Source organism: Symphalangus syndactylus, chromosome 1 (assembly GCF_028878055.3).
Source record: "Symphalangus syndactylus isolate Jambi chromosome 1, NHGRI_mSymSyn1-v2.1_pri, whole genome shotgun sequence".
In the NCBI taxonomy this organism is placed as follows: domain Eukaryota; kingdom Metazoa; phylum Chordata; class Mammalia; order Primates; family Hylobatidae; genus Symphalangus; species Symphalangus syndactylus.
In genome coordinates this window covers 151,189,907-151,212,806 of record NC_072423.2, presented here as the reverse complement: position 1 = coordinate 151,212,806, position 22,900 = coordinate 151,189,907, and the positions used below count along the sequence as shown (strand labels likewise).

Here is a 22,900-nt window from a genome sequence, read left to right as displayed (position 1 = left end):
AAAGCCCTCGGACAGGAAGACTTTCTCTCCACTCTCTCTCTCCCTTTCTCTCTGACCTGTGCATATTCTCATCTGCTTCTCTCTGGCTATCTGCTTCATTTTTGCTTCCTGCAGACTCCATTTCTCAGTTCTACTTCCATGTGGACCCGATGTAGTCTTCCCAGTCTTGATCAGTTTCCAACTTAAGTACTCCCAGGAGGCCAGCTAGAACTCCTGTATTTCAATAATCACTTCTTAAAAAAGAATCTGATTGGCCCAGCTTGGATCAGGCAGTCATCCCTGATCCAACCAGCTGTGGTTGAGGGGATAAGGTCCCTTGTAGGGACATTGAGAGAAGGCTCCCTGAGATAGGGCAAGGCGAGGCACAAAGATGAGTTGACTAAGTATCTGTGATTAGCATGCATTCGTGTCCCTCGGTGGTAGCACCAATGCTAAAGGATGAGGATACCAAGTTCTGGAAGACACGACACACCATATTTGTTATTCTCCTCTGAATATGCATAAGCATTTCCTTTGATGAAGAATGACTTGTATTAAATAAGAACTGAACTCTGTTCTTTTTTTTCTTTTTTTTTTTAGATGGAGTCTCACTCTGTTGCCCAGGCTGGAGTGCAATGGCGCGATCTCAGCTCACTGCAATCTCTGCCTCCTGAGTTTAAGCAATTCTCCTGCCTCAGCCTCCCGAATAGCTGGGATTACAGGCTTGCACCACCATGCCCGGGTAATTTTTGTATTTTTAGTAGAGACGAGGTTTCTCCATGTTGTCAGGCTCGCCTAAAACTCCTGGCCTCAAGTGATCCACCCACCTTGGCCTCCCAAAGTGCTGAGATTACGGGGTGAACTCTGTTCTTAAGCTTTAATGTTCATATTTCTGGAATATAGTCTATATGAAAGGAAACAGAACAATAGTGGGAAATGGGAAGAAGAAAGAGAACCACAGCAGTGAGGAACCATGGCCGTGCAGAGAAAATACCAAGCAGTCCTGTGGCTTGGGCGCTGTCTCTAGAGGGTCAGCATGGAATTTGGCCAAAACAGATGTAAGTCAGATTTAGGTCTCAAGCACTCAGGCCTGATGCAGCATTTATTTATTTATTTAAAGACAGGGTCTCTGTCGCAAACTGGAGTGCACTGCTGCAACCTCAGTTCACTGCAGTCTCAGCCTTCCAGGCTCAAGCTATTCTCCCACCTCAACCTCCTGAATAGCAGGGGCTATAGACATGCACCACCACACCTGGCTAATTTTTTGTAGTTTTAGTAGAGGCAGAGTTTTGCCGAGTTGCCCAGGCTGGTCTTGAACTCCTGAGCTCAAGCGATCCACTTGCCTCGGCCTCCCAAAGTGCTGGGATTACAGGTGTGAGCCACTGTACCTGGCCTGATGCAACATATATGGATGGGGAGACTCTTACCGTGATTGTGCTATTTGCCCAGTTTTCCTCACTGATAAAATCGGCAATAGCTTAAGGAGAAAGAATCTGGGCCACCTTGGGTGTGCTGTCTCCCGGGACTCTGAGCAGAGCACCTTTTCCTGGGGAATGGTGAGGGAGGTGTGGTTGCGCTGAGCAGTGTAAAGGTATTGGTGCGTGACATACGCCACTATGTTTGCAATGCAGACATCACGATCATTGACATAATTTATTGCACACTGCTTCAGATGCTGTTCATACATAATTTCTAATCCTTGCTACAATCTTGCAGCATGGATGCCTGTGTTACCATCTTCAGATAGACAGCTGCGGGCGTCCAGGGAGCCAGAGCTGCTCAGCTGGCACACGGGAGGGCCAGGAATGGGATCTCTCTCTCTGGCTTTAAAGCCCATCCTCCTCCTTTTTTAAAGTTTTTTATTTTTATTATTATTATTTTTTTGCTACATGAGACCCCCAGAAACAGAGTCAGACATGAGAAAAGGAATCAAATGCATAGCCATCCACAGAGTTCCCAAAAAAAGAAGGATTGTTTTACGGACTTATTTTCGTTAGGATTTCATTTATGACTTATTTTCATTTCAGCTTCTATGTGGTGATGAATATTTACCTTATTTGAAGCTGCTGTTGTCAAAAGTTATCTAGAACAGGGAATGTTAGGCCTTCGGAGATCTCTCTTTGAAAATGAAAATAGAAATGACACACACCGGGGCCTATAGGAGGGAGGAGGGTGGGAGGAGGGAGAAGATCAGGAAAAATAACTAATGGGTACTAGCCTTAATACCTGGGTGACAAAATCATCTGCACAATGAACCCCCATGATACAAATTTATTACCTATGTAACAAACCTGCACATGTACCCCTGAACTTAAAATAAAAGAAAAATGAAAAAAATGGAAAATATATGTACATATATACTTTGTATGTTTGAGTAATTGGTTCCTAATGACAAACATTTCCTTCCTCCAATTCAGTTCAGTGGACCGGACATGTCTAGGCAGGAGAGCTGCAGACAGGGTGAGGGAGTCACCAGGTGGAGGAGCCCTGGGAGGTGCAATGGTGAACAACACTGCTTCCGGGGTCATTGGCTGCAGCAGCAAAGCAAAGCAGAGTGTTCATTGTGATTTGTCGTGAAGAATGATTTGCCATGCATTTGCCTTCCTAGCCTATCTACTTCCCCTGTGAGTAGAACTACAACACGTACCTTTTAGGATTTCGAAGAACAGAAAAGCCTTTTAGGTGCACTGTCCAGAAAACCAAGAAGAAGCCCTAGTGGTTTGTTGCTCTGAACTTTGAAATCTTTGCAGCTGGATGTCACCATATTCTCATGTCTGTGAGATTCTAGGTATTCTGTATATATTGTTAAGATCACAGGAGAACTAATCTGTGTCATTTGGAAGCCATTTCAACCACAAAGTCAGATATTTTAGGAAATACTAAAAATCCTCACTTGGAAATGAACTTTTTTATATCACGTTTAAAAAATTATGGTAAATATATATAAAATCCACCATTTTAATCATTTCTAAGTGTACCGTTCAGTGGCACTAAGTACATTCATGTGGTTGTGCAATCATCACCCCCCAATGTCTCTGGAACTTTTTTCATCTACCCAGACTGAAACTTGGTATTTCTTAACAATAACTCGTTTTCTTTCCTTCCCTACAACCCCTGGCAAACACCATTCTTTGTTTTGTTTTGTTTTTTTGAGATGGAGTCTTGCTCTGTCACCTAGGCTGAAGTTTAGTGGCATGGTCTTGGTTCACTGCAATCTCTGCCTCCCAGACTCAAGAGATTCTCCTGCCTCAGCCTCCTGAGTAGTGGGGATTACAGGTGCTCACCACCACACCTGGCTAATTTTTGTAATTTCTTAGTAGAGATGGGGTTTCACTATGTTGGCCCGGCTGGTCTTCAACTCCTGACCTCAGGCGATCCACCCGCCTCGGCCTCTTGCAGTGCTGGAATTACAGGTGTGAGCCACCGCTCCCGGCCCTTGGCAACCACCATTCTACTTTCTTTCTTTTTAAAATATTTTTTGAGATGGGGTCTCGCTCTGGCCCCCAGGCTGGAGTGCAGTGGCAGGATGTCAGCTCATTGCAACCTCTGCCTCCCAGGCTCAAGCAATCCTCCCACCTCAGCCTCAATAACTGGGACCACAGGGACGTGCCACCATGCCTGGCTAATTTTTGTGTGTTTTTGTAAAGATGGGGTTTTACCATGTTGCCCAGGCTGGCCTTGAACTCCTGACCTCAAGCAATCTGTCCACCTCAGCCTCCCAAAGTGCTGGGATTACAGGCGTTGAGCCACTGTACCTGGCCTACTTTCTCTATGTGTAAATTTGACTACTCTAAGTATCTCATATGATATTTCTCGTTTTGTGACTGGCTTATTTCACTTAAAGTTTCCCCATGTTATAGCATGGCTCAGAATTTCCTTCCTTTTTAAGGGTGAATAATGTTCCACAGTATGTATCTACCACAGTCTGTTTATCCATTCATGCAAACATTGTCCAATGATACGAACATTTAGGTTGTTTCCACCTAGAAATACATTTCAATTTCTTTTTTTTTTTTTTTTCTTTTGAGACAGAGTCTTGCTCTGTCACCCAGGCTGGAGTGCAGTGGCATGATCTCAGCTGACTGCAACCTCCACCTCCCAGGTTCAAGCGATTCTCCTGCCTCAGCCTCCTAAGTAGCTGGGATTACAGGCACGCACCACCATGACCAGCTAATTTTTGTATTTTTAGTAGAGATGGCGTTTCATCATGTTTGTCAGGCTGGTCTCGAACTCCTGACTTCGTGATCTGCCTGCCTTGGCCTCCCAAAGTGCTGGGATTACAGCCACCGCACCCGTCCTCAAAATGTTTTAGCTGAGAACAAATACTAATTACTGATTCATAGAAACAACTGTTTTAAGTTTACATATGGAACCGTCATATATAGTTTGATACCAGTGCTGTTTTATAGATCCAGGGTCCAAACACCCCATAGAGGATTGTAATCAGGTTCCTCATATCTAGATATTATATCTAGATCTAAAGCAAGTTGGGGTAAAACATCCTACTGGACTAGATTCTGTCATTTAAATATATTTGATTGCTAATTACAGATTCTGCCTACAGTAACCAACCCTCTGCCAGTTCCTAGAAAGTAAAAGGTATGTTATGGCAAAAAGAGGATTGATTATCTAGGATCACGTATCCTTGAAACTTGCATGATTTTAATTAAGTCTTTGACGCAATTACACTGCTATACCAGAGTCAGGCTGCAAGAAGAACTGACTGTGGTCAGGGGCACATTTGCCAAATGTGTTCTAACAAAACAGAGGGAGTTTTCGCTGTGTTGGGGTAGAGAAACAATTTCCATTTCGATTTGCAAATTGCTATTCCTGTCAAAAGGAGCAAGCTGATAACGTCCCCAGTCTTCTTTTAGGAAGTCTGGGGAACACAGAGCTCACAGGCAGAGGTACTCAGAGAGAGACACAAAGCCACAATCATGTAGAAGAAAAAGCCAGCCCTGAAATGGTAAATTATTGACAACTGGGCATTCAGCGGAGAGCACTGAAAGGAAAGTAGGCACTCTTCTGTAACCACAGCAGATGCAGCCTGTTTCTAAAATCCAAGGCCAAGAGGCAGGTATTTTCTGCAATTAATAATAATGACACTGATATCAGGAAGTAACCATTCTGGCACAGACTGGCAGGGAACAAGAACAGCCTGGGACACAGAGATCACAGAGGCTGGATAATGTGGGAAGAAAGTGAGTCTCTACGAGATGAGACAAAGGCAACTCCTTGTCATGTCTGACTAAGGAGTTTCAACAATTCCCTAATGCTGGGAGACTGGAAGTTAATATCAGAAGCCTGTACATACTTTTTATTGTTGTTTGTAGGGTTATGTTCACGTTAACTGCATAATGAAGCATGTGTAACTGTCATTCTATGGTGCACAGTCATTGATTGGCAACCAGTGTTTCTGTTGTCTTCATACTGCCCTGAGTTAGGGAACCTCTTCAGGAGTTCCTGGAGAATGATCTGTGAAGCAGCTGGAACCTTCTGATTTCTGCAGGCCCCATTCTGGTCCCTGAACATTATCCTAAGGGAAGACATTCCTAGCATGAAGTATGCCTGTCTGCGTATACTACGTGTGACTCAGCCCTTGTTTTTGGAGTTGATAATAGATCTAGTTTACTGCCTTGAAATATTTATAGGTTCTATTATCCTTTCTGGTTTTTCCACTGCTTTCTTGATGCTCCTAAAGATCTCAGGAGATGTAACACAGGAGTGGGGAGACATACACAGTACCAAGAACTGAGTTCCTCCAGTGGCTTTTCTCTGAATAGAAAGAGAAAGGAAAGAAAACAAGAAGAGAGAAGGCATAGAAACATGTTTTTTTGGCCAGGTGCAGTGGCTCACACCTGTAATCCCAGCACTTTAGGAGGCCGAGGCGGGTGGATCATAAGGTCAGGAGTTCAAGAGCAGCCTGGCCAAGATGGTGAAACCCCATCTCTACTAAAAATGCAAAAATTAGCCAGGTGTGATGGTGGGCACCTGTAATCCCAGCTATTCAGGAGGCCGAGGCAGGAGAATTGCTTGAACCCGGGAGGCAGAGGTTGCAGTAGTGAGCCGAGATTGCACCACTGCACTCTAGCCTGGGCAACAGAGCAAGATTCTATCTTAAAAAAAGAGAGAGAGAGAAAGAAAAGAAAAGAAACTTTTTTTCCTCTTAGGGAGCTAGGCTAGTCATGATTAGACTAGTGATGGGAGCTGAAGAGAGGCCTTTTGCACTGCCTGGGCAGAGTGGCCTGGGCACAGGGCCAGAGGGCACCCATCTGGCTGGAGGCCCACAGGTGCCCCGTGAGGTACGACACTTCAAGCTTAGTAAAGCATATATTCTTTTGAATTGTGTAGATCCTCCTTCCAATGTTTACAGACCCTGGCGCAGAGAAATTGCTTTGCTAAGAGGACATGTGTTACTTTTCTCTGCAAATTCATTTTTTGGGGGAATGGGAGGGGAGGGCTTAGGAAAGATAGGTAAGGGTAGGCTTATGTTCTGCAGAGTGACTGCTAACTGCCTTTTATTTTTGGTTGGTGGCTCTGGGGCCTGGCTTCTGAGACGCAGTATCGCTCTAGTTCCTCAAGTTCAGAGTCACCACTGGTTTTCTGGATCGCTTCAGATGGGCCCTTTCTCTTAGCCTCTGTTTTAACATTGGTAAACTGGAAAATTCCAGGCCATTTCTTTGTGTGTTCTTCACAAGGATATAGGACAACCATTAGGGCTGTGTTCTAGAAAATAAAATACTTTGGAGAAGAGAGTCTAGATTTAATTTTCTGTGATGATTTAATAGATTCAAAAGGCAACTTGAGAACATTTTTCTTTGGCCCCCTCTATTCTGTATGACAGAACTCCAGTCCAGAGTCACGTCTCCTCCACCCCACCCCGTGACACTTGGCTGTTTCCACCAGCCTTTGTTGAAGTATCTTGTCAAGTCTAAATCTCAGACCTTTAGGCTCCTGTGCACACCATTCAAAAGTGATTCTATGTAGATTTGACTGTAATTAAACCTGCTTTTCCTTTACAACGTTGTAAGATTGACATCTGAGCAGCACAAGTCCTTATTTTTCCCTTGACAGATTATTTTCTTTATTCAAATAAAGCCTGTGTTCTATTTTGAATGCTGGGAGAATAGAGATTTTCTTTTTTCCTTTGGAGTTTGAAGCAATTAGAGCCACAAGTTAATTTTTCACATTAAGAGGGATGTTTTGTCTTCCAGTCTGCACCTGCTCAGCGCCATTTCCAGTTATTTGGAGGTTGTTGCACTAAAGAAGAGGAAATACTTATCCCGGGACGGAGGGAATCACTAATGGCTAATCAATAACTGTGGAGTTTTTCAAAACTCTAAAGAGTCTCGGCACAGCATTGGGATAAACAGTGGGATCATTTAGTGGTGGTTTCCCTGGTGTGGGGTTCCTGGAAAGATCCAGAATTGATCATCAAACATCTCCACTTATATGTATGTCTTTTAGTCACTTAAAATTCAATAACAAATTTATTATTCTCCCTCACCTCTCTGCCTGCCTCCAAACTTACTTCTTCTGTATCTCCAGGCTTTGTTAAGGTTGTTTAACATCCACAGTCTCAGAGCCAGAGAGTTCCTAGTCTCTCCTTCCTCACCCTCTAGCATGGACAAGGGTTGGCTTCTCACCCAATATCCATTCCTTCTCTCTCCTCTTGCTCACAGTGCCCAGATTTTAATTTGTGGAATTACTCCTCTCCCACCTGCCTCCCTGGGTATTTGCTATGCAGTTGCAGCAGAATTTACTCTACCCCTAGCCCACATGGTGGGCCCTGATTAGTCCAAGGCCCCTGAACAAATCCTTTAATGGTTTCACCTCTCTTGCCATAGAAATGGGCTTAGAGGTTGGCCCACATCATTCATTGGGTGGCCCTCCCCTGGCCCTGAGATTGGTTCTGACTGGTCCAAATAGAGTAAACGCATGGCTTTTGTGTGATGGCTGGAGAAAGGAAAACCTCTTTTTTTGCTTTGAAGAAGGTGGTGCACAAATATGAGGTTGGGACAAGCTCAGCCCTTTGACTACCATGAAGAAACCCAGCAGGAGGACACAGCCCATCAACGAGGGAGGCAGAGCCCAGTGGATCACAGAGAAAGAGTCGGGGCCCAGGGTCCCTGTCAGTGAAGCACATCTGAAGCCCACTTTACTGCTGCACTCTTCCCATTACATGAGCAAACCAGTTTCCTTTTTGCTTATGCCAGTTTGTGTTGAATGCTCTGGTAATCAAAAGTATCCTTGGCTAATATATCCCCTCGATGATTCACAACAGCCTCCTGATTTTGCTTCCTTCATAAATCTCAAGTTCAACCTCTCTCTACTATCCTTAGTGTCACTAGATAGTCACTATCTTATTTATTGGGACCCAACTTAATTTTAAATGACAACTTTACCATTGAGAAACTTTCCAAGAAAACAGAAGCCCAATAATTCAGAGATTAGAAAGCTGACTGACAACCCCCCGAATGATCACATATGGAAGTGTTTTATATCCCATGGGCAGGTCTTCTGTAAATAAGGCCCTTCCAGGGCTCATTCTATGCTGGCTTCCCAGCGTGATCCTCCCTGCCCCTTGCTTCATGACACATGCTGCAGCCACACTGTGTTTTTTTTGCAGTTTCTCAAGTCCCAAATTCTTTTAAGACTTAATCCACTTTTTATTCCTTTGTATATTCTCATTCTCGTGTTTGGAAAGAAGTCCCCCCCTCTTCCACTGAAAAGACTTGCCAGTCATCCTGCAGTCCTTGTGAAACCTGAGATGCTTCAATCTGCCATCTTGGGACAGGTGATGCGATTGATAGGGCTGACTAGGACCAGGGATGAGACTAAGCTGACCCTAACCCTAACCCAAGCTGTTGAGTCAATGCACAGACTGATAGACAGGTGTAGACAGGGCTTGGGAGCTATCAGAAATCTAGACAGGCCAGGGGTCAGAGCCAGAGGGTCCAGCAGAGTGATATGGTTTGGCTGTGTTCCCACCCAAATCTCATCTTGATCTGTAGCTCCCACAACTCCCAAGTGTTGTGAGACGGACCCAGTGGGAGGTAATTGAATCATGGGGACAGGTCTTTCCCATGCCAGTCTCATGATAGTGAATAAGTCTCACGAAATCTGATGGTTTTATAAAGGGGAGTTTCCCTGCACAAGTTCTCTTCTCTTGTCTGCCACCATGTAAGTAGTGCCTTTCACCTTCCACCCTGATTGTGAGTCCTCCCCAGCCACATGGAACTGTGAGTCCATAAAACCTGTGTCTTTTGTAAATTTTCTTGTATTGGGCATGTCTTTATCAGCAATGTAAAAACAGAGTAATACACAGAGTCAACAGAAGTCATTCAACAGAAGCCTGGTTAATGGTGCTGCTGTACAGGAGATGCAAAACAGAGCATGAATCCCAAACTTTCAGACTGCAGGTGGGTAGCACTGGGCCCAGGGGGTTAATTCTGACCAGGAGGCCAGGAGACAGGAAGAGAATCCTCTTCTTGATTTAGGGACTGATAGGGAGATGCTGAAATGCATTTCAGCAGTCATCTTAACCCAGGGGATGAGGGGGATGGCTTAGAAATCAGAATTGCATGGAAAATACTGCTCAGTTTTATTTCTTATTTTCAAAAGGAGTTTGTGAGACCACTGCAGGTACCTCCCTCCAAGCAATCCTAGGATCTGGGGATGGGGAGATGGGGATGTGGGATGTGTGGTTTTGTTTTTTTCTTTTTTTCAAAGACAGGTTCTTGGATTCTGGTTCTGTGGCCTGTACTGGAGTGCAAAGGTATAATCATAGCTCACTGCAACCTCGAAATCCTAGGCTCAAGCAGTCCTCCCACCTCAGCACCCCAAGTAGCTGGGACTACAGGCACACACCACCATGCCTGGGAAATTTTTTTGTTTTGTTTTGTTTTGAGATGGAGTCTCACTCTGTCACCCAGGCTGGAGTGCTGTGGAATGATCTCAGCTCACTGCAACATCTGCATTCCAGGTTCAAGTGATTCTCCTGCCTCAGCCTCCCGAGTAGCTGGGACTACAGGTGCTTGCCACCACACCCAGCTAATTTTTTGTATTTTTAGTAGAGACTGGGTTTCACCATGTTAGCCAGGATGGTCTCAATCTTCTGACCTCATGATCCACGCACCTCGGCCTCCCAAAGTGCTGGGATTATAGGCATGAGCCACCATGCCCTGCCAATGTCTGGGAAATTTTTAAATTTTTTGTAGAGACAGCATCTTGCTATGTTGCCCAGGATGTTCTCGAACTCTGGGCCTGAAGGGATCCTCCCACCTCAGCCCCTGACGTGCTGGGATTACAGGTGTGTGCCACCATGCCTGGCCAGAATGTGTATATTTTTAAAAAGCTCTTCAAGTAATTCTGATGTTGTCTCTACTGCCCTTTGTGCTCCAGGATATTGCATCTGCTTGTATCTTTTTTATTTTTATTTTTATTTATTTTTTTGAGACAGGGTCTCACTCTGTCACTCATACTGGAGTGCACTGGCATGATCTTGGCTCACTGTAGCCTCAACTTGTCTTAGGTGATTCTCCTACCTCAGCCTCCCAAGTAGCTGGGACTATAGGTGTGAGCTACCACGCCTGGCTAATTTTTTGTATTTTTTGTAGAGATGGAGTTTTGATATGTTGCCCAGGCTGGTCTCAAACTCCTGGGCTCAACAATTTGGCTGCCTCAGTCTCCCAAAGTGTTGGCATTACAGGTGTGAGCCACTGTGCCCCACCTGCTTGTATCTTTAGCTCTTCTGTCCCCATCTCCTCCCTACACTCACCTAACTATTCTCAGTCACTGCCTTTGCTTGTGCTGTTTCAGAATGTTCTTTTCCATCTTGCCCCTCTGGATACCCTATGCATCCTGCTCATTCCTAGCATCCACTAAAGCATTCTAATCTTAATTCCATCTCCAAACTTTCTCTCCACGCTCAACCCTGGGTTAAGCTCCACACTCCCTTTTGTCACCACAATAACTTGATGCATCCCTTCAGAACTCATACTTAGCCTTGTTGTTATTGTTTATTTGCTTCCCTTCTGAAACCCTGGAGAGCTAAGACTACGCTTTTTCATCTCAGGAGCCATAGCTGTGCCTGCTGCATAGCCGGCTCAATGGCTGTGGAAGTGCATGGATACCCGTAAACAAATGGAATCAAATGGAACGAAGGCCACAAGGGTGCTTTGTAAACCACAAGGTGCAGCAAAGGTGTAGCATATTATTATTATTGCTAGTCAATAAGACAGAAACCTCTAAAACTCTTCAAGTTCTACTTCCTCTTGGATGCCTATCTTGATCCTTCTCCAGACAGAATCAATGACTCTGTTATTGGAACTCCCTCAGTATGCTGCATTAGGCAGTTTTTTCCAGGATGCTTTATGCAAATTACCATTTATATCTCATGCGCCAGTCTCCCTCACTAGACAGGAAAGTCCTTTAGGAAAGGGATGGGATGCATTAATCCTGGGGACCCTTCTCAGAACGCTCTTAAGTGCTTTGAACATTAATATTCGTTGACTTCCTGCCCTCTTCCCTCCCCAGGGCAAATATCTTCATCTGCACCCACCTTCTCCCCTTCCAGTCTCAGATGAAGCAGCCAGCCTCCTCTGTTCTATTCTCCTGTGCCCTGGGAAGTTGAAATTGAGAGTGGATCCTGTGCTCTCTTTAATCACTGGCAACTAATGTGTCCGTGCAACGGATAAATGCGAGAAGTCTCTTAGCTTCCCTGAAGAGAGGCCTTCATGCTCGTGCTCTCTTAGTAAAAAGGATGTGGAAAAACTGGGGACCCATTGGGAGAAGTAGAACAGAGAAGAGAAAGGGGGCTGTATCGAGGAGAGGACTTCCAGAGTAGCCAAGGGAACCGAGGAAGGATTTGCTGGCATCTGTGCAGCCCCAGAAGCACGCTTGACTGAGACAGGACTGGGCCTGGGATTGGTTGGACTTAATTAGATTGGGCATAGACTTGCTGGAGCAACCTCCGATGCCAACCTCTGAATCTGGCCTGAGATTTGGTGCATGCCTGTGCTTAAGTACAGATACCTTGGTTTTTGATCCTGTCTGCTTGTCGGGAGGTAGCACTGTTTTCCTCAAATATTAGGGCTGTGTGGCTACCAAGAACTGGTAACTGTCCAAGGAGGAGGCAGTGGCTGGAGGGGAAGTGCCGCATTCCCAAGGCCTTTGTCACAAACAGAACCCAGAGCCTCCAGGATGGCAGGGGAGGCAGGAGTTGGCTGGCACTGCAGGGCATCACAGGATTCTGGGGCAGGAAGGAACCTGAGAGCTCACACAGTACATCATTTAATGGATAAGGACACTTGCAGGTGAGGCCCAGAGAGCTTAAGTGATTTACCCAAAGTCATTCAGAGAAGTAGGACCTCAAGAAAAGACCCAGGCTCAGCCCACAGCTTGAGATTTGCCCACAACACTGCAGCCCAGGCATCTGTGTAGACAAACGCACTTCATGGAGGTCAACTCAAGGGCCTCCTCCCATCCTCGAAGGCCAAGAATCCACGGATAGGTCAGGGGAGCACCTTACTTGGACCAAGAAGACATGAGGGTGGGTGGGGGAGGGGGTCACACTTTGCTGCAGTGGGTTAGTGCTCATCTATCTTACCCAGCAATTTATTAGCTCAGTTCTATTACCATGGGCTAATAGTCTACCCATGATGAACAGGGCTGCTTTCCTCCTCTCCTCTGCCTGCTCCTTCCCTCCTCCCTCAATCCCTCCTCCCTTCCTTGTTTCCTCCCTCCCTCTCTGCATCCCTCCTGGTTTCTTTCTTGAACACCACTTTTGTAGTGGACATTGTGCACTGTGGCTCCAGAGCTCAAAAAGATCCGTTTCTGTTCTCCAGGAACATACAGTATAGAAGGTAGGGGATGAGCAGGGGGTTGGGTGCTGTTCGGGGACTAATCTTGTACTCAGGGATCCCTTTACATGGAAATAATACAAAAGAATTTCTAAGATAGCTCTAGAAAGAAAACAAGATGCCCTTAAGGCCACTTTCACCATTCACTGTGAGAACCACTTACATATGGTGCCTGCACCTCTCTTCGTTGATGCCTCCTTGAATTTATTATTTTTATTTGACCTTCCTCAAACTTTCATCTACATTCATGTGTTTTTACAAACAACAAGCAAGCTGAAAGACCATGCACACAGACACTCCCATGTGGAATCACAGCCGCATGCAAATACATGTGACCCCACAAAGATTCAAGGGTACAGATGTACACAAAGGATGGTCTGGATATGTACGCAAGTGACGCTTGCACACAGACATGAGCAGAACTACATAAACACACATGTAAATGCATGTATGAAAAAAGCTATATCAATATGTGCTGAAAGATTTTTGGCTTGAGGAAAGTCATTTCAGTGCTTTGTTAAAACAATGACAACAAAACAGACTTGAGGTGGCTCGGCCAGCTTTCAAGTGATTTATAACTCTGATTGCCCTGACTCTGACCCTAGAGCTCATTCAGAGAAAACGCTTGGGGAAAAGCAGGGGACATCAAAAGAAGCAGTAGACACCTGGTTGATCCTCTCAGAGGAGAAGAATCCAGAGTGCATGGCTTCATCTGGGGTCCCTTGGTGCTTTGTGCAAATCTCCGCTAGAAACCCTTCTCCGTGTTGTAACCACCGGTTCATCAAATTGATTTTCCCACTAGACTGCAAGCTCCTTAGCGGCAACCTCAGTGTGGGAGTCATCTTGATGTTCTCAGACCCGAGCGCAGTTCCTGATAGTAGAGGTTCAGTAAATGTTTGTTGACCTATAGAGGATTAATTGCTCTAACTAAAATGAATACACAGGGAGCACACAATGCCACTCCTTAATTTTGGTGCATTTCCCTCTGTGTTAGTCTGTTTCACACTACTATAAAGGAATAACTGAGGTATATATAAAGAAAAATGTTTTATTTGACTCATGGTTCTGCAGGCTGCAGGCCTCTGCTTGGCCTCTGGTGAGGACCTTGGGAAGTTTGACTCATGGCAGAAGGCAAAGGGAGCCAGCGTGTCACATGGCGAGAGAGGGCACAGGAGGCGGGGGGAGGTGTCATGCTCTGTTAAACAACCGGCTCTCATGTGATCTCATAGAGTGAGAACTCATTCATTTCTCTGAGGATGACACTAAGATGTACATGTAACATCTGCCCCCATGACCCAAACACTTCCCACTAGGCCCCACCTCCAACAGTAGAAATCAAATTATGACATGAGATTTGAAAGGGAGAAATTTCCAAACCGTATCTCCCTCTCTCTCAGTGTGGCAGGTAGCATGGCTGGGATCCCTTAGCCTTTATTTCAACCTCTGTTCCTCTAGAGTCCCTATTATTCTAGAGTCTGGGAAGCTAAGAATGACACTTCCGAATTCGCTTGCAGCTACATCTCTGGTTGTGATGTAGATGATATCAACCAGCTACACTAGGGGGATACTTGAATTTGGAGCCGAGAAGGGCAGGGGACTGGATTGCAGCAATGTGGTGTGGCTTTGGATTCATTGGCTGTAGTGGTAGCTTCCTGATTTGACCAGGAATTTCCTGATTGTGGCAGGAAACTTGGTGGTACAGTTCTGTGCTGTGACTTTGGGAGTTGCTTCTGGTAGCTTAGTGACATGGTTTGGCTGTGTCCCCACCCAAATCTTGTCTTGAATTGTTGTTCCCACAATCCCCATGTGTCATGAGAGGGACCCGGTGGGAGGTAATTTAAGCATGGGGGCAGTTACCTCCATGTTGTTCTTATGATAGTGAGTGACTTCTCATGAGATCTGATGGTTTTATAAGGGGCTTCCCCCAACACACTTCACTCTGCACTTCTCCTTCCCATCATCATGTGAAAAAGGATGTGTTTGCTTCACCTTCCACCATGATTGTAAGTTTCTTGAGGCCTCCCCAGCCCTGCTGAACGGTGAGTTAATTAAACCCCTTGCCTTTATAAATTACCCAGTATCGGGTAAGTTTTATTAGCAGTGTGAGAACGGACTAATACACTCAGTGTAGAGTCTATCTTTGATACAGTGAGCCATGCATATGATTCCTTGTTGTAAATCCCTTCCTGTTAAAACTAGGGAAAGTAGATTGTGTTTTTTATGAATTATCCTGATGAATACACAATCACAGGGACAGGTGCCATCAGTGCCTGCATTTTACGGAAGCCAGAGTGTTCATGTATCCATTAGCCTTCTCATTAGTGTGTCCATGTGGAAGAGTTATAAGAGGTACAAAGACCACCCCTCTTCTCACATAATACAATCTGCCTTATGCTATTGGAGGTACATCAATGAGAAACACCAGTTCATTTAAAGTCTGGAATTGGAGAGACAGCAAGAAAGCTAGCAGCTAGGATGCAGCCCCAGCATGACTGCAACAGAAAATGGCAGTCAGCCACACAGTGGGAGCCACAGTGGGCAGGCATGCAGGAGAGGGTGGTTTGGACTGAATGTTCCCTCCCAAATTCACATACTGAGGCCCTAGTTCTCAGTGTGGTGGTGTTTGAAGATGGAGCATCTGGGAGGTAATTGGGTGTGGAGGAGGTCACAGGGTTGAGCCCCCATGGTGGGACTGGTGTGCTTGTAAAGAGATGATCTAACTGGAGCTCATTCACTGCCTCTGCTCTATGAGGATACAGAGAGAAGACGACTGTCTACAAGCCAGGAAGCAACACTCACCGGACACTGGATCTGGGGGCAACTTGATCTTGGACTTCTCAACCTCCAGAATTGGGAATAGCAAATGTTTCTTACAGTATAAGGAGAATATAGACAGAAAACAGACAATTAAACATATAATACATCAGGTCAATTCACTGAGAGTCCAATAACGTACTTTTGCCTGCATTTTTCAAGGAGTTTGAAAGGACCTTGTGGGCAAAGGTCTACCATTTTGTGAACCTTAAAATGACGAGCACTAGATGCACAGTAACTAATAGATCAATGCTTATTTGCTTATTACCTGAGGTTAGCTGAATTTGCATGGCAAGATAGAGGGATACAAAAATTAGGCTTTGCTTACATAAAACCAAATGCTTTGGAAAATTGGCCTCTCAATGGGGTGGAAGTCACCAAGATCTATGATTTTTTTTTCTTGTGAAGCACCATGATTGTTTTAAATATCAAATGGTACAAGTATAAGCTGAACATATATAACATTTATTTCATCATGACTTGGTTAAGGAACAATATAAAAAGGAAAGAGAAGAAATGTTATTAAAGTCTTATAAGCACTATCCCAAATAGACTACTCTAAGGTGTTCTATTATTCCATACTCTCCCCTTTAAAATGGATTTTTCCCCTACAAACCTGCATAAATATTGCTTTATAGCCATTTTCTTTGTATATCTATATATCGTTGAAACTTTATTGCTTTAATACAAAATTGTATGTGTCTTCTGATTACAACCAAGCAAAATTATGTGTGCACATGGACAAGGGCCAGAAGAGAAAAAGCAAAAGAGAAGTCAGTTATTGGGTGAAGGTTGTGAGGCTAAAGGTAGTTCTTTTTTTCTCCTTTAGATGTTTCTTCAGTGTGATTATGTAACATTTAAACAAGACTATACCATACTATTGATTAGGTTTGAAAAAATAATAAAATGTTTCTCCAACAAAAAAGAGTTCAAAACATGACAGTATGACCCAGAGAACCCTGACCCACATGTCAAAATGCTGCCGGCCTCAATGACGCCAGCTGGGAGGTGTCCTTGTGCGCCTCTGCACACCTAGAAGACACAGGAAGGATTTGCCAGTCCACGTGTCTTAGTCTCCCAGATCCAAGGTCTTAGCATCAGAAAGGCCTCAGAATTCCTTAGCCTGGGCCACACTCAGAGAAAGCCCTGGGCAGGGAGGACCCCTGCGAAGACCCAGGTGTCAGTCATTGTCATTCAAGAAACCTTCCTATCCCTGTTTGTGCTTCTCATTTGATTCTGCAGTCCTGACCCTATCATTTTGCTATCGTTTTTCTTCCTCCTCCCCAAAGACTCAACACAAGGATCCAGGGACTGTGAGCCTGGAGAAACCCAGCTTCCAGTCTTGGTTCTGCCACTCACCCTCAGAGTGTCCTCTGAGCAAACCATGGAAGCTCCCACGGTCCCAGTTTCTCATGTGTAAAAATGGGGGTGTTACACCAGGTGATCTCTAAAACCCTTTCTTTCATTTCTGGTATTCCAGGACACTATGATTCTAAAAATGGAAGAAGACAGCCATGCATTTTGTTCAACCAGCAGAACTTCAGGGCTCAGCCCAAGAATATTCTTGTTGTGGCTACCAGAGAGGCTCCAAACCCAGAAACTCAACTGAGGCACACAATCTGGTCTCTTCAAATCATCATTGCCTCCTTTTTTTTTTTTTTTTTTTTTGAGACATGGTCTCACTCCAATGCCCAAGCTGGAGTACAGTGGCTTCATCATGGCTCAATGCAGCCTCAGCCTCCTGGGCTCAGGTGATTCTCTTACCTCAACCTCCAAGTAGCTGGGATTACAGGCACACGCCACCATGCCCGACTAATTTTTATGTTTTTTGTAGAGACAGGATTTTGTCATGTTGCCTAAGATGGTCTTGAACTCCTGGGCTCAAGCCATCCTCTCACCTCGGCCTCCTCCTTACTTTTAAAAATTTTTTACACCTGTAATCCCAGCACTTTGGGAGGCCGAGGCGGGCAGATCACTTGATGTCAGGAGTTCGAGACCAGCCTGGCCCAACATGGTGAAACCCCATCTCTACTAACAATAAAAAAATAAAAAATAGCCAGGAGTGGCGGTGGGTGTCTCTAATCCCAGCTACCCAGGAGGCTGAGGCAGGAGAACTGCTTGAGCCTGGGAGGCGGAGGTTGCAGTGAGCTGAGATCGCAACACTGCAATCCAGCATAGGCAGCAAAGAGAGACTCAGTCTCAAAAAACAAAAAAAATTATTGTTTATTTTTATTCTTGTTTAGAAACAGGTTCTTGCTCCTTAATCCAGGCTAGAATGCAGTGGTGAGATCATAGCTTACTACAGCCTCCAATTCCTGGCCTCAAGTGATCCTCCTGTCTCAGCCTTCAGAGTATTTGGAACTGCAGGCATCTGCCATCATGCCCAGCTAATTAAACAAAAAATTTTAAAGACGGGGTCTCCACTATGTTGCTCAGGCTGGTCTTGAGCTTCTGGACTCAAGCGATCCTCCTGCCTTGCCCTCCCAAGGTGTTGGGGTTACAAGCATAAGCCACTGAACCTGGACTTCCTTACCACATTGTTAGATAAACTTGGACTTATCAATTAAATAATTCCACTATTAACTCGCACAGCTAGGAACTTTGAACTTCTTATGTAAATGTATACACAAGGCATCTGGCAATGAAAGTTTATAAAGATGAGAAGGCAAAGACCTTAACTGGGGGTGAGGCGGGAGGGAAAGGGGAGGACTAGTTGTCATGTATTGGGCATTTTTCATGGCAAGTTCCAGAAACCCAACTAAAAGCAGACTTTATTGGCTTACATAGCAAAAAATTCATTTCCATATTCAGCTTGACCAAGCGACTCTAGCGATATTGTTGGATCTGGATTGTCATCTTTTCTTGGTCTCCTGATCTTGGTTCCTTTGTCACCTTCACTTTTAGGCAGTCCTCCAATCAAGGCGGCCTCACTGCCCAAAGATAACCACGTTTTTCCCAACCATCCCTGTTTTGGTTCCTTTGGTTAGTCACTTTTATAGTTTCTAAAATAAATAACAATATAAACAGGCTTCTATCCCTGCTTCTTGATGAATCACTATAAGATTCTTTCCATGATGGAGGAAGACCAGACCATTCATACTCTGCCTGGCTCAACAGAGTTCTATCACGATTCTTGGTTTCTTCTTCTCTGGGACACTTGTGCACCCTGAAACATCCTTACACTTCATGTCTTATTTTGTCCACTGTGTTCTGATTCTTCACTCTGTAAGGCAAGGAAACTTCTGCTCGCATCTTTCCTTCTGCCTCGCCCCACTTCCTGCCACTTCAAGGTTGGTACCTGCTTCACTGTATTCTGTAACCATCATAGATTTGCCCAGGATTTCTCTGTGTGTGGATTTTATAAGCAATAAGCAAGTGTCAGGCCAGGTGAGGTGGCTCACGCCTGTAATCCCCACACTTTGGGAGACTGAAGCAGGTGGATCACCTGAGGTCAGGAGTTCGAGAACAGCCTGACCAGTATGGTGAAACCCCATCTCTACTAAAAATACTAACATTAGCTGGGCATGGTGGTGCGTGCCTGTAGTCCCAGCTACTTGGAAGGCTGAAGCAGGAGAATCGCTTGAACCCGGGTGATGGAGGTTGTAGTGAGCCGAGATCTTGCCACTGCACTCCAGCCTGGGCAACAGAGTGAGATTCTGCCTTAAAAAAAAAAAAAAAAAAAAGAAGTGCTATTTATATTACTATAAGCATGTAAATGTTGTTTACTGATGTGCACATTACTACACTAGGGTTTATTCTCTGTAGGTCTAATGTTATCACTACTCTGCCTTTCAATGGAGATTTTGACTAACATTTAGTTCAATTAGATTTTTTTTAATACTCCAGTACTTGCCTTTATCAAAGCCTCAACTTTTTCTAACTTTAAATCATACTTTGCTTGTTGCTGTTAATTCCCAGAACCCTCTGTCTTTCTGTTCTAATCTAGATCTCTACTCACTGCTCTCCAGGGTTGGATTTGATTGGTCTCCTGAATCCATGACTTATTTCTTGTTTTATACTCTTATTTTATCTGGGATCTAATTTCAAGTAGCTCCCTAAGAGAGGGATTATGAGAGGTAAACTTTGGACTCCTTGCCTACTTTGAAGTGTCCATTTTACCTTCATCCTGGATATAGAATTCTAAGTTGGAAATAATTTTCCTTTAGAGCTTGCTCCCTTGCGTCCCTGAATCACCGATGCTGATAAGTCTGATGCCAAGCTGACTTCTGTTCTCTTTTAGGAAGAAACCTGTTTTTTTTTTTCTTTTCTTTTTTCTGCGTATGTTTACTATCTCTTTATCCCTAGTATTCTGAAATTTCTTAATGCCATGTCTAGATAGAAGTCTTTTTTCATCCTTTGAGCCTTTACTTTACCTGATTCACCGATGCTGGTAAGTCTGATGCCAAGCTGACTTCTGTTCTCTTTTAGGAAGAAACCTGTTTTTTTTTTCTTTTCTTTTTTCTGCGTATGTTTACTATCTCTTTATCCCTAGTATTCTGAAATTTCATAATGCCATGTCTAGATAGAAGTCTTTTTTCATCCTTTGAGCCTTTACTTAGAGGAATCTCTGTTTAATAACTTGTGTCCTTCTTAAAATCTGGCATATTCTCTCATATTATTTCCTTGCTAGTTTCTTCCTCTCTGCATCTCTTTCCAAAATCCTTGTTAATCTGATTTTGGACTACATGGATTAATCCCTTGCTCTTTAAGTTTCTCTCATATTTTTAAAATCTTTTTTTTCTTATACACTAAGAGATACTCCCAAATTTATCTTTCAATCCTTTCATTGCATTCTTTAAATTTCTGCAATTGTATAGCCACATTTTTTAATTCAAAGAGCTCTTTCTTATTCCCTCGTGGCCCATTTATTCATAGAATATAATTCTGGGTTTTACAGATTTTGTTTTGCTTGTGTTTCCGTAATCTTCCGTATCCTGAATTATCTTTGCTCTGTTTTTTGGGGGAGGGGATTACTGCTTTATTTTTAATTTTACATTGCAAATATTAGGTGCATTGTTTATGTTTAAAACCAAAGCAATAAAGAGACTGAATTGAGAGCTCTGTGTCTAGAACCTGGGTTGCTGACTGTCAGGCTTTTAAATGGGACAGGTGGGGAGCAGGCTGTTATGCTAGGGCACCTCTGCATGGAACTGGATGCAGGGCTTGACTCTGGTGACACTCCTTATTAGGTCCTCTAATTTTCCCCAGATGGTTTTTAAAGTTGAGAATAACTTTTCTAAGAAATTCTTAAATATCTTTATTTTAAAAAAAATTAAGAACATCTCCATCCATTATGATGGTTACTATAAAAAATAATAAATGTTAGCAAGGATGTGAAGAAATTGGAATGCTTGTGTACTGTTAGTGGGAATATAAAATGGTGCAGCCATGATGAAAACCAGCATTGCTGTTCCTCAAAAAGCTAAACACAGAATTACCATATGATCCTGCAATTCCACCACTGGGTATATACTCAAAAGAATTGAAAGCAGGATCTTGAAGAGATATTTGGATACCCATGTTAATAACAGCATTATTCATAATAGCTAAAATGTGGGAGCAACCCAACTGTCCATCGATGGATGAATGAATAAGCAAAGTGTGATCCATACATATAATGAAATATTATTCAGCCTTAAAAAGGAAGAAACTACTGCAATATGCTATAACATGAATGAACCTTAAGAACCTGATGCTCAGTGAAAGAAGCCACTCACAAAAAGACAAATACTGTATGATTCCACTTAGATGAGATACTTAGAGTGGTCAAAATCACAGAGACAGAAAGTAGCATGGTGGTTGCTAGGGGCTGGAGGGAGGGGGAAATGGATGGTGGTGACGGTTGCAACAACATTATAAATGTATTGTCTGGGTGTGGTGGCATGCATTTGTAGTCCTAGCTACTTGGGAGACTGAGATGGGAGGATCACTTGAGGCTATAGTGAGCTGTAATCCTGCTACTGCACTTCAGCCTGGGTGACCGAGAGACCCCATCTCAAAAGAAAAAAGAAAAAAGAAAAAAAAAACCCTGCAAAAAACCATTATGAGTATATTTTAAAACACTGAACTGGGGTCAGGTACAGTGACTCATGCAATCCCAGCAGTTTGGGAGGCTGAAGAGGGAAGATTGCTTGAGGCCAGGAATTTGAGACCAGCTTGGACAACATAGTGAGATCCCATCTCCAAAAAAAAGAAAAAAAAAATTAGTCAGGCATGGTGATGCACACCTGGAGTCCCAGCTACTTTGGAGGCTGAGATGGGAGGATTGCTTTAGCTGGGAGGTGGAAGATACAGTGAGCTATGATTGTGCCATTGCATTGGGAGACAGAGCAAGGCCCTGTCTCAAAAACAACAAAAAACCCAAAAACACTGAACTGCACGACTGAACTACACGTTTAAAAATAGTTAAGAATATAAATTTTATGTTATGTGTATTTTATCACAATAAAAAGAAGTGAAAGAGAAAAGCAACAGTCCTCAATTTTTGGCTGGGAGAAGTTCCTGGTTACGGTAGATTTGTGCGCTGTGGTAGGGAAGAGTTGGGGGTTGGGCTGTCTACATGCTCCATCTGCAGGCCTTCAATTACTCCTCAGCACCACTTCTCACACCAGTGCCCCATGTCAACTGCTATCTCAGAGTATAGAGTAGAGTTTTTTCGGGTCCTGCTGCCCCTTCATTTATATTCCAGGCTGACTTTCCTTCTTTTCCCTTTATTTTTCATCATTCTTCCATCTGCTTTATGTCTGCTAGCAGTCCACTAAAACTCTTCACCTACTATTAGCTCTCCTGCCATTCTCTTGACTCTTATGGGTTTATACCTTTCAAATTCTTTTTGTCATCTTTTTCATGGGATCTCAGGAGGAGGGGTGATACCCATGTGCGCTTGGCACCGCCCCCTGAACTGTCCAACCAGCAGAGTTGTTAATTTTGTGTAGAGTGGATGAGTCTCTGGATTTTCTATTGATTATGGATGTAGAGAGACTTTGAGTTTACTTTAAAATGCTCTAGTTTAGGGTTGGAAGGAACCTTACACTTTAATAAATAAATCCCTATGTCTTAATTCAGGGCCGGATGGAAACGTGGACTTGAATAAATAAATCCCACGTCTTTCTTACATCAGTCATGGCTCAATCGGAGAAGCATGGCCACTAGGTATGCACTTATTTATTATGTATTACAGGGATTTGACCTTACCCAGTTGTGGGAGGTGATTGGAAAAGTCTCTCTATGGCTGTTTTCTTAGT

The 22,900-nt window shown here is 43.9% G+C and overlaps 1 long non-coding RNA gene across 1 annotated transcript; it reads left to right on the top strand.

Annotated features, from left to right (window-relative positions):
- The first annotated feature begins 583 nt into the window (after positions 1-583).
- LOC134731949 (uncharacterized) lies at positions 584-7,095 on the top strand. Its single transcript, XR_010114681.1, has 2 exons — positions 584-721; positions 2,397-7,095. It is a non-coding gene; the product is annotated as an uncharacterized lncRNA (long non-coding RNA).
- The last annotated feature ends 15,805 nt before the right edge of the window (positions 7,096-22,900 follow it).